An 11,633-nucleotide genomic window follows, 5' to 3' on the forward strand; every position below is an offset into this window, starting at 1 on the left:
GTAAGACAAAGAATATGTTCCATGGAGATTTTAGTTTATTTATGTTGAACAGTGCTCTAACTCTTGAGTAGAGTACAAAAGACAATGCTAAAACTCCTTTCAGTATTGTCAGGCCTGTATTAGGAGCACTTGGTTCGGTACAGCTTTAAGTGTGTTTGATGAGCATAGTCAGAAATAGAAAAAAATCTCTCTTCTACCTGGTCATTGTTTTAAAAATATTGTCAGGTATACATGTATAAACAAGGCATTTTAACACAGATTGCAGTTCCTTATATGACCTCAATTTATGTTTATGAACTTTTTTTTAATATAGTACTCACTTAGAAAGGCTTGCTCTGCCAACTGTTCCTTCTTCATGCAAGGTCAGACACCCCATCCTCACACCTGCATACAACTCAGGTGTTTTTCCGGTTAATCATTTTTTGCCTTCATTTTGCTTTGTTTCTTTCCTCTAGTAAATTTTCAGGTAAGGTAGACTGATATCTATATGCATAACCACATGGCTGGAGATGATAAACTAGGTGTTCCAACTCATGTGTGACTATAGCATTTGCATAGTGAAAAGAAACTGCAAAATCAGAACAGCAGTTGGGACCATGTGTGGGAGGGTAATAATTATATTTGTGGTACCAAAAGGAGCTGGAGTACAAACCTGGAATTAAGTGATCTTCCGGCAAAAAGGGATAGAAAGTTTCTTTCCTGGGGGGTCCCTGGAGTCTCCTGGCTTCATTTTGACCACTTGTAAGCTCTCTCCCACATCGACATCTTCATGGGAAATAACCGTTCACAGGCACTCATTTTTATTGCATTCACCACTCTCCTCAAGGCTTCTTTGCTCAAGACATAGCCTGCCCCTCCACTCATGTAGCCCTGGTCTACACAGGGCCTGAATCTTCTCCCAAAATAAATGGATTCCTTTGAGTCACAATTTGCCAGAAGCCGTCTCAGGTTGTCTACTGTAACGTATCTGTCATCTGCTTTCATGAACCAATCTGCATCTTCCAGGTGGTGGTCATGAACATACAGAAAGGCCTTTAATATCCTATTGGACAAATGACTTCTGTTTCTTCAGTGTTCAGTCCCACAGAGGGAAGTCTGTGCTTCCTTTTGAGCTCATGAACAGCACTTTGTTACAGTGCTGGGACCATGTATTTCTAATATGTTTGGCTCTTACCTGCCGGCTTTGTGATCTCGTCATTATCTAGCAAAGAATCTTCACCTTCTGGTAGAGTTTTGCAGCCATATCTGGGTCTTCATACTTATGTCCAATATCCATTTTTGACATCACCAATTCCTTTAGACCTTTCTTTCTGGTATCATTTATAGAATTCCCAGTGGAATAATTAGGAGCCATAGGGTGAATGTTTCTCTTTTCTTCCAACAAAACAGTAAATACCTGAGAAAATTTAAAAAATTCTGATGACTCATCTGCAAAGAAAGGCTAACAGATGCACCCAAGAGGCTGAGGACATTTAGGAGGGTATGTCTGCAACCAAAGCAGTTGCCTGTTGCTAGGCCTGAGGGTCACTGAGTGATGCAGTGATCTAGGCTATCTGCAAGCAAAGCCACTTTGTGTGGGTGAGTGCAGTTCTGTGGGAATGTGCAGGGCTGCAAGTAGCACAGTGCCTTCAGCTACAATAGCTGAGGATCACGTCCACTTCCCAGCTCCTTTCTCATGCCCTCCCCCATCCTGAATTTTAATGGTCCACTGAGTGTGCATCTGTGGGAGACTGTGTTCCTTCATGTGGAGCTGTGCTTTCTTTCTTTTGCTGCTCAGGAGCAACTGTGAGAACTATGAAGTTTATCATCTGTTGAATCAAAGTTGTTGGCTGTCTTGTGCATTATTAAAATAGAGTATGGCTTAAGAAGTGGACGTTTCCAGAGAAAACAACATTGACAAAGGAAAATAAAAAGATGTCTAGAAACTGGAGAGATGGCTCAGGGGTTAAGAATACTAGCTTCTCTTCCAGGGGAACTGGTTTTGATTCTCAACACCCACACAGTGTTCAGAACCATGGTAAATCCAACCAAGGAGATCTTATATATATTCTTCTGGTTTCCACTGGTATCATGCACCATGGGGCACACAGATAACATGCAGGCAAAACACCTATACATGTAAATAATTTTAAAATATAACTGATAAAAATTACTACTACAGTAGATTTTAATAAACATTGAAAAGATATAAATTAACTCCCCCTTTCAGTTTTATATTCAAGAAAAATCTGTTAAAGGTAGTGTTTGTCACATAGACCCATCCTGGAAATTACTGTCTTGCACTAAGGAGACAAAGCCCAAAGTTTGTGTTTCAAAGGCAGTGCAGGTAAAGAGGGCCTCTCCATATGCAGAGATAGAAGGGAACACAAATAAACATGTGAAGGATTAGCCATGCAAACAAAAGAACCAGCTAGCAATTCTGCTCTCTCTCTCTCTTTTTAATTCGCGTTTTAGGTTTGTAGACAAAGTATTGGGTTTCATTGTGTGTTGTTATGATCTCATTGTTCCCTTCCCCCAATATCCTCATTGTCATCCTTCACTGGTTCTCTCTCTTTTCCCCCATTCTTATTTACAATACATGTACCCAGATTTCATTCTATTTGTCACTTGTCTTATAATACTGCCTTACTTCTCAAGATCTCCTTCTTACTTCTCAAGACCCCCCAACACCTGCATACAAATATGTACATATAGAAACACACGTAGAATTTTAGACCTAGGTGCTACATGTAACAGAGCACATAATAATTTGTCTTTATGAGTCTGATTTGTTTACATAGAGTTTTCTAGTTGCATCCATTTCTGTAAATGACAGGATTTCATTTTTTTTATGGCTATATAAAATTTCATTGTGTAGCAAATGCATTTTCTTTATGCATTCATCTGCTGATAGGTGTCTAAGATGACTCCATTTCCTGAATCTTGTGAGTAGTGCAGCTGTAAACATGGATTGACTAGTATTCTGTAGAATGTTGACATTAGTAGCTAAGAGTAGTATAGCTGGAAAACAGATGTAACTCTGTTTTCATAGCCCCGTAGTGGTACACAGTTTACAGTCCCCACAGTGAATACAGTTCCTCTTTCCCTACGTCTTCAACAGCAATTCGCTCACATTTCTCTTCACTTGCTTTTCTGGATGAAAACCATTATGATGGCAGTGATCTGGCATCTCAAAGCAGTTTAATTTGAATTTCCATGATCATCAAGCAAATCTTAATAAGCTACTTTGTAGAATAAATTTATTATAATTTAGATCAATTTCTAAAATGTTCTTTTATTGTTATTATTTTCTCATACATTACATCCTGACCACAGTTTCCCTGATCTCCACTCCTTCCAGTTCTTCTTTTCCCTAGATCCACTTACCCTAGATCCACTCCTCCCCCATTTCTTTTCAAATAAACAAACAAACAAAAACAATAAAACAAAACAAACAAACAGGCTTTTTAGAGATATCAGCTGACTCAGCATAACAAGTTGAATAAGACTAAGCTGGACAAGGCAAATCAGTAGGAGAAAAAGGATCCCAAAAGCAGGCAAAAGAGTCAGAGAGTCCTCACTCCAACATCAGGAGACCCCAAAGAACATTAAGCTACACAACCATAACACATATGCAGAGGGCCTAGCTGAGACCATGTAGGCTCTGTGATCTGATCATCAACTCAGTCTCTATGAGTTCCTATAAGCCCTGCTTAAATGATTCTGTGGGTCATGTTCTCATGGTGTCCTCCATCCTTATGGCTTCTACAATCCTTCCTTGCCCTCTTCAACACCATTCCCTAAGCTTTGCCTGTTCTTTGGTTTTGGATCTCTGCATCTGTTTACATCAGTTGTTGGTTGAAGCCTTTCTGGTGATGACTAATCTAGTCTCTCATCTATTGGTACCTGACCATTCAATCAGTGTCAGGCATGGGATCCCTTTTATGGCTTGGGTCGCCAGTTGGACCAGTCATTGGATGGTTTGTAGCCACCCCAAGTCTGCACCACAATTTCCGAAGCACATCTTGCAGAAAGGGCAAATGGTAAGTCAAAGGTTATGTGACTAGGTTGAAGTCTCAGTCACATTGCTGGAAGCTTTACCTGGTTACAGAGTATGGCCACTTCAGTTTCTGTATACCCCCCCCTTTACTAGGAGTCTTCCCTAGTTTGCACTCCCACCAGCAACAGAAGAGTATTACCCTTACTCCAAATTATTGACATCAAGAAATGTCATTTGTGATTTTATTTTAGCCAATCTCACAGTTAAAGATGGAATCTCAAACTAGGTTTGGTTTACAATTCCCTCAGGGCTAAGGATATTGTGTAAAATATTATGTAGCTATATGTAGGTAAATTTGGTTCATAATGTCTGTTAGCTCCAGCATTTCTGGTTTGTTTTGTTTTGTTTTGTTTTGTTTTGTTTTTTGAATGAATTGTCCTTTGGTTAGAGTAGGGTATTAATGTTTTAGCAATGTTTCAGGGACAACTGTGGATTCCTTTTCATTTGGACCATAGATGTTAAGAATGGAAACATTATCTTGATCTACTTATTTATTTATTTATTTATTTATTTATTTATTTATTTATTTATTTATTTATTTATTGGTGAGTATGACGTGTTCTTCTAAAGTACTTTTGATTAATTTTGGTTTTAAGTATATTTTGTTAGATATTAGGATGGCAATACCAGCTTGCTTTTTAGGTCCATTTGTTTAGAAATTTTATTCTAATCCTTTACTCTGAGGTAATGTCTATCTTTGATGTTGAGGTATATTTCTTGTTTGCTGCAGAAGGAGGAATCCTGTTTTCTCACCGTTCTATTTGTCTATGCCTTTTTATTGGGGAATTGAATTCATTGATATTGAGAGATGTCAATGACCAGCAATTGTTAAATTAATTATTGTTTTTTTTGTTGTTGTTGTTGTTGGTAGAGGTGGTGCATGTATATGATTTTCTAGAGTAAAATTATTCATTTTCTGTATTTTATATTTAGGCTGAGATTTCTTTCTAGCTCCTTCTGTAAGGCTAGATTTTGTTTGAATTTAATTTTATCACAGAATGTCTTGTTTTCTTAATCTATGGTGACTGAAAGTTTTGCTGAGTCTGCACTGGCATCTGTGATCTCTCCAGGACCTTCTGGCTTTTAGTTACCTTTAGTTTTATGTTACTTAGTCTTTTTCCCATGAAGCTTTTAATATTTTTTGTTCTGTAGGCTTGGTGAGTTGGTTATTAGGAGCCAAGGGAACTTTCTTTTCTGGTCCATTCTATTTGGTGTTCTGAACACTTCTCATATGTTTGTAGGCCTCTCTTTCTTTAGGTTAGGGAAGTTTTCTTCTGTAATCTTGTTGAAAATATTTTCTGGGCCTTTGAGTTTGGATTCTTCTCTCTCTTCTGTCCTTTCTACTTGTTTAACTGTGAATGCTGGTTAATACTACAGAGTTATTATTAACCCTATGGTGGCTTTTTTTTTCTCCAGGCTAACCCATCATGATGTCTTTCTTCTTCCTCTCTTTCCATCCATCTTTCTCACATGATTCTTGTGATTTTTTTGTCCTAGAAAGCCTGAGAGCCTTAGCCATGACTACCCCATTCTGTCCTGCTCAAGTGTAGGTCATTTAATGAACCAATCAGGTATAATGTTTTAGGCAGGTTTGCACAAACAAGTATGGGTATATCCAGAGGGCAGTAACCAATCTTGAGGGTCAGTAATTAGCACTGGACCAACCTCCAACAGTTCCCTGTGAAATAAATAAACACTCATTATTGGTGTTGGTGGGAGTGCAAACTTGTCTAGCCACCATGGAAATCGGTGTGGTGATTCCTCAGGAAGATGGGAAACAGTCTACCTCAAGATCCAACGATACCACTCTTGGCATATACCCAAAGGATGAGCCATCCTACCACAGGATATTTGCTTAAGCATGGTCATTGCTGCTTTATTCATAATAGCCAGAATCTAGAAACAACCCTAGATGTTCCTCAAATGTATGTAGGTATGTATGTATTATATGTATTATATATGTATTTTATATGCATATATACATATATATATATATACATATATATATATATATATATAATGAAATTTGCATGGCAAATTGATGGAACTAGGAAAAATCATTCTGAATGAGGTAACACAGACCCAGAATGATAAATATGGTATGTCATAATCATGCTACAATAAACAATTCCTGAGAAGCCAGATATAGAAAAGGGGACTAGGGATACACATTGATATCCTATGTAGGGGGAAATACAATAGATTTTGTGGGAAGATGGGGGCTGTAAATGGGAGAATCAGATAGGGAGGGGGAGGAGTGATGCAAATGAGGGAAGGAATTCTGGGAGAGACAGCTAAAATTGAAAGGCATTTGAGGGATGGTATGAAAAACTAGTACTGTTGAAACTTCCTAAAATATGTGGCAGTAATCCTAATAAAACTCCAAATATTATGAGGAATGGAGTCCCAATCAACTATCTCTTGTCACCAAGCGAAGTTTCCAGTACCGTGACTGGGTTATATCCAGTAGAGTTGTTGGCCAAAGAGATCCCATGGAAATCCTCAAGCAACCCATATGGTTACCAAGATAACAGGTTGATCTTGTAAATGGACAGCAAGGTCCCACTGCTAATGACAACAACCACAGAACTCACTGAACACGAAGTTTTCCAACTAGTGCCTACAATAAACATTCTGCCCCATCTTCTAGGATCTTTGGTATGGGAAGGTACTCTGCAGGCTAACAAAAGAGAAACGTAAACACCAACCTAACCATAAAACCTTTGATCTCCAATCTGTCCTGCCTACGAAATACATTATAACCATGGTTGCACAAAACTTGGGGGGGGGGGGGGAACAGCCAATGCCTGACTTGCCTTAAGGCCCACTTCACAAGATGGAAGCCATACCCAACCTGCTTAGGTGACCAAGAACCATGGATCAAATATACCAGAGACCTCAGGTAAAACCAAATACTACTGATTTAAAAATGTAACAATAAAATGGCTCTTTATGATATTCTGCTATATGCATAGATCAATGTCTTACTCAACCCTCATCAGAGAAGATTCCTCCTTCAGCAAATGGGAACAGAGAGCCACAGCCAGATGTTAGGCAAATAAAGAGACCTTGAATCACAAAGCTTTAAGTGGGAATTTGCCATCAAATCTCTTCCCTGAAAGCTCAGAAAACCCCATGGAAGAGGAGGCAGAGTGTAAGAGCTGTAGGGTATGGAGGACACCAGGAAAACACAGACCTCTAAATTAACTGAGCAAAGCTCATATGAATTCATATTCACACCTGAGTGTATGTTAGTGTAAAATTACTTGGCTTTTGCTCTTCCTGGGGTCTCAACAGGACACTATGACCTTGCCCTAGACAAGTCTGCTTGTAGCTCACAGTGTTCCAACCTTGCCACTGTCATGGAGGCTTCTCTTAGGCCACCATTTCTTGCCTCTGCCAGCCTTCAGCAAACCTTTCATGCATCCTGCTCTGGAGAGATGCAGCAGGTCGAATGTGCCCAGTAGCACGGGAAAGCTTGAGCTTCCCGAGCAGCTAATAGGAAGGGTATGGTAATGCAACCTGGAAATAGGAAGTGATGACATGCATGAAGCTGTTCTCACAAGAAGACACAGGAAAATGAAGAAAAGCGCCCTCTCCAACTACTGAAAAAAATGGCTTACTTTTTCTTATCTCAGAATACAAACCAACAGCTTCATGGGCTTCAAGTCTGCATTACTCTGTGAGGCTGAGTTCATACCAGAGTGTGGGTGTGGTTATTAGACCATACGCAGTTAGACACTGAGGTGAGCTTTAGTCAGGTGTGCTATTTGCTCTTCAAACACTGTAAATCATGAAGAAATGCCATGTAAGGGTCTGTTTCTGCTTTATTTCCTCTGAGTATCACAGTATTTGAAATTCATTTCTAACACTCAGTGCATTAGGAAAGGCCACAGACTATTTCTTAGGAATTAGAGAGAACATTCTAAAAGAAACAAAACTGTGATCGAAAACAACTGTCAGGCCCGTCAGCTTCCCCAGTCATCTCCCCAGGCTGACTCACCTTGCTCTTCCCCCACGAGCCTTGAGGCACCTCTGTTGGCAGCCAGTCCCTCCCTCCCACTTCAGACTGGACAGCATTAAAATGTGTGCTCTCTACTTTGTTTCTGTCTGTAGTGGGAGCCTAACATTGTGGAGCCTCGTTGTTGGATAGCGATGAACATATGCTAGCTGTCAGATCACAGAAAATAACGACAGTAAAGATTTCCTGTTGTGTAATTCTCCTCTTGATGCTATTTTAATTTATTTAATGATGAAAATTGTAAACCATATTTTTAAATTAAAATTCTGACAATTTCATGTCTATAAAATATATTTTGATGATAATCACCCCATTAACCTTCTTCTCTCCTCCCCTCCCACTGAACTCCTTCTTCCAAACTAATTTCCTTCCTATTTCTGAGTATTTTTTTTTTGTGTTTATGAGACTCAATAATTTTATTTAATGTTGCATTTATGTGCATTGGTAGCCTTTTAAAAAATATAAAGTCATGAATGACAGCTGCACATACAACTACACAGAGAAGATGAACAGCTTTATGAATAATGATGGATTTAAATCCTCTACCTTATGCCTGGCACTGTGTTTAGGTACTGAGGACAAGAAGAAATGAAGGGTTTTAAAATTTGTATTGATTTTGGGGAAACTATTTTAAGTAAACACTGTGAAAATCATTCAGAAAGAAAGGCAGGATCAATGCGTAAGATCAACACTAGCTATTATTTTGCTTTTAGTAATGACTGGCACGGCCCTTTGTAGTACTCCTCAGCTCTCTGACTGTCTTAGATAATTGTCTGACCCACTGAATCTTTCAAACAGCCTTAAAAATCATGAACCTGAATGTCTAGGAACTGGGAAAGAATAGACAAGAGGACAGGTGCATGGTAGGAATGTCTTTGGAAGGACTCGATTATCCAGATAAACACTTTCAAAGAAAGGAATAAACAGGAAATATTTTTATAACCTACCAGAAGTCTGATAGCCATCATTGCTTTCAACAAAAACTGACTATACTTAAATTTGACATTCACATCGGCCAGGAGCCCAAGACAAAATAGATAACATGGTAGCAGAGTCTCCTCGTCAGAGCAAAGAGATCAAGGTGGGGAGAGTTACTAGTTCACTTGGGGACAGATTATGACAGCAAAGGGCTTGCAGTTGTGAGCCCTGAAAGAAGGGAAGGCTTGCCGGCCAAGGAAGAAGCCAGAGAGCTTTGTGAACATCAGACTTAAGAGAACAGAGTCCTCAAACCTGCAGAACTTGATTATGTGTGTTTAAACAAGTGCTCTCCATAGTAGAAGATGATTGGACACCTGCAGTCCAGGGTCTCATTCACCCTCATATGAGAACCTGCGAGGGTGTTTCTTTTCCTAGATTTTTACAATAATTTTATTTAAATAACAAATTAAAATGACAAATTACTCATTATAGGAAACTATCCAAGACTTGGTTATTATTTTTTGCATTCAAGAGTTGTTTAGTCATTTGATTGAGAATGTTTTTGTTTCTGTTTTGATTTTGAGATAATGCCTAACTCTCGCTGTTTGCTGGAATGCTGGTTGGAGATATCCTGACAACAAAGATCAAACTGCTCCCCCAAAACTCAATGCCCCTGACCAGGAAGCAGTCTAATGAAACTGATGTCTCCTTTCTCCTTTAACCTTACTTCCCTCTTACTTAGTATTGGGTGTTTGTAAGAGATAAAGGTGGTGTAGGGAGGGGGAAAAAGGACCCAACAAATAGTTCAAAAGTCTGACTACATGTCAAGGTCATGGCACATGAACTGTCAACAGCTGTGGCTAAATCCACAAGACTAGAACTAGTTCAAGCCAGCCGAATCCCAACACTGATGGATGCGGTGTTTATGATGTTACTATGGAATTTACTATGTAGGCCAGCCTAACTTCAAACTTACCTGAGTCCTCAGTGTGCTGTCCCAGGCATGTGCTCCATGCTGCTGAAACTGGCCTTTCTGGTCACTGAAAATGAAGTCTGCTCTGTGGGCTATCAACCACATGTGAGTTTAAAGGAAGAAGGAATTCTACCAATCTTAAAATAATACTTTATAAGATTACGAATAAAATAATTCCTTAGAAAGGACTTTCCAAATATTTCATAAGATCTGCAGCCTGAAGGAAAATTATACCCCCAAATTTATCTTCATTAGTCCTTCTAAAGACGTAGTTATCATGATGAAAATAGTTATGTGATTTCTATACTCAAGAAAGACCCTTTTGGAATCATCTCTAGGCTTAGGCGGATAGTGCCAGGATAGCCTTTCAGTGATATGATGCCATTTTTCTGATGGCCAGTTGCTTTCATGGGCACTTAACACAATGATGCAGAAAGCCCTAACAGACCACTGAGAGACCATTGTGATGGTTTGTCTCAGTTGAAAAATCATGTTTTGTTTTGATGACGGTGTCCTTTGCTTTACAGAAGCTTTTCAATTTCATGAGGTCCCATTTATTGATTGTTGCTCTTAGAGCCTGTGCTGTTGGTGTTCTGTTCAAGAAGTTCTCTCCTGTACCAATGAGTTCTAGGGTATTCCCCACTTTTTTTTCTAGCCGATTTAATGTGTCTGGTTTTATGTTGAGGTCTTTGATCCACTTGGACTTCAGTTTTGTGCAGGGTGATAAGTATGGATCCATTTTCATTTTTCTACATGTAGACATCCAGTTGGACCAGCACCATTTGTTGAAGATGCTATCTTTTTTCCATTGTATGGTTTTGGCATCTTTGTCAAAAATCAAGTGTCCGTAAGTGTGTGGGTTTATTTCTGGGTCTTCTGTTTGATTCCATTGATCCACCATTCTGTTTCTATGCCAGAACCATGCAGTTTTTATAACTGTTGCTCTATAGTACAGCTTGAGATCAGGGATGGAGATACCTCCAGAAGATTTTTTATTGTAGAGGATTGTTTTAACAATTCTCGGTTTCTTGTTATTCCATACGAAATTGAGAATTTTTCGTTCCAAGTCTGTAAAGAATTGTTGGCAATTTGATGGGAATTGCATTAAATCTGTAGATTGCTTTTGGTAAGATGGCCATTTTTACTATGTTAATCCTGCCAAGCCGTGAGCATGGGAGATCTTTCCATCTTCTCATATCTTCCTCTAATTCTTTCTTCAGAGACTTGAAATTTTTTTCATACAAGTCTTTGACTTGCTTGGTTAGGGTTACGCCAAGGTACTTTATGTCATTTGTGGCTATTGTGAATGGTGTTGTTTCCCTAATTTCTTTCTCAGCCCTTTTGTCTTTTGTATACAGGAGTGCTACTGAATTTTTTGAGTTCATTTTGTATCCGGCCACTTTGCTGAAGGTGTTTATCAGCTGGAGGAGTTCCCTAGTAGAGTTTTTGGGGTCACTCATGTATACTATCATATCATCTGCAAATAGTGATAATTTGACTTCTTCCTTTCCCATCTGTATCCCCTTGATCTCCTTCAACTGTCTTATTGCTCTAGCAAGGACTTCCAGCACTATGTTGAAGCGATATGGAGAGAGTGGGCAGCCTTGTCTTGTCCCTGATTTCAGTGGGATTGCTTTAAGTTTCTCTCCGTTCAGTTTGATGTTGGCTATAGGCTTGCTGTA

The 11,633-nt window shown here is 39.1% G+C and overlaps 1 pseudogene; it reads right to left on the reverse strand.

Annotated features, from left to right (window-relative positions):
* Positions 1–428: 428 nt before the first annotated feature.
* On the reverse strand, positions 429–1,276 carry LOC129673435 (glycoprotein-N-acetylgalactosamine 3-beta-galactosyltransferase 1-like; annotated as a pseudogene).
* Between the last annotated feature and the right edge of the window lie 10,357 nt (positions 1,277–11,633).

This window comes from Psammomys obesus, unplaced genomic scaffold (assembly GCF_907164565.1).
Source record: "Psammomys obesus unplaced genomic scaffold, mPsaObe1.curated_primary_1811, whole genome shotgun sequence".
In the NCBI taxonomy this organism is placed as follows: domain Eukaryota; kingdom Metazoa; phylum Chordata; class Mammalia; order Rodentia; family Muridae; genus Psammomys; species Psammomys obesus.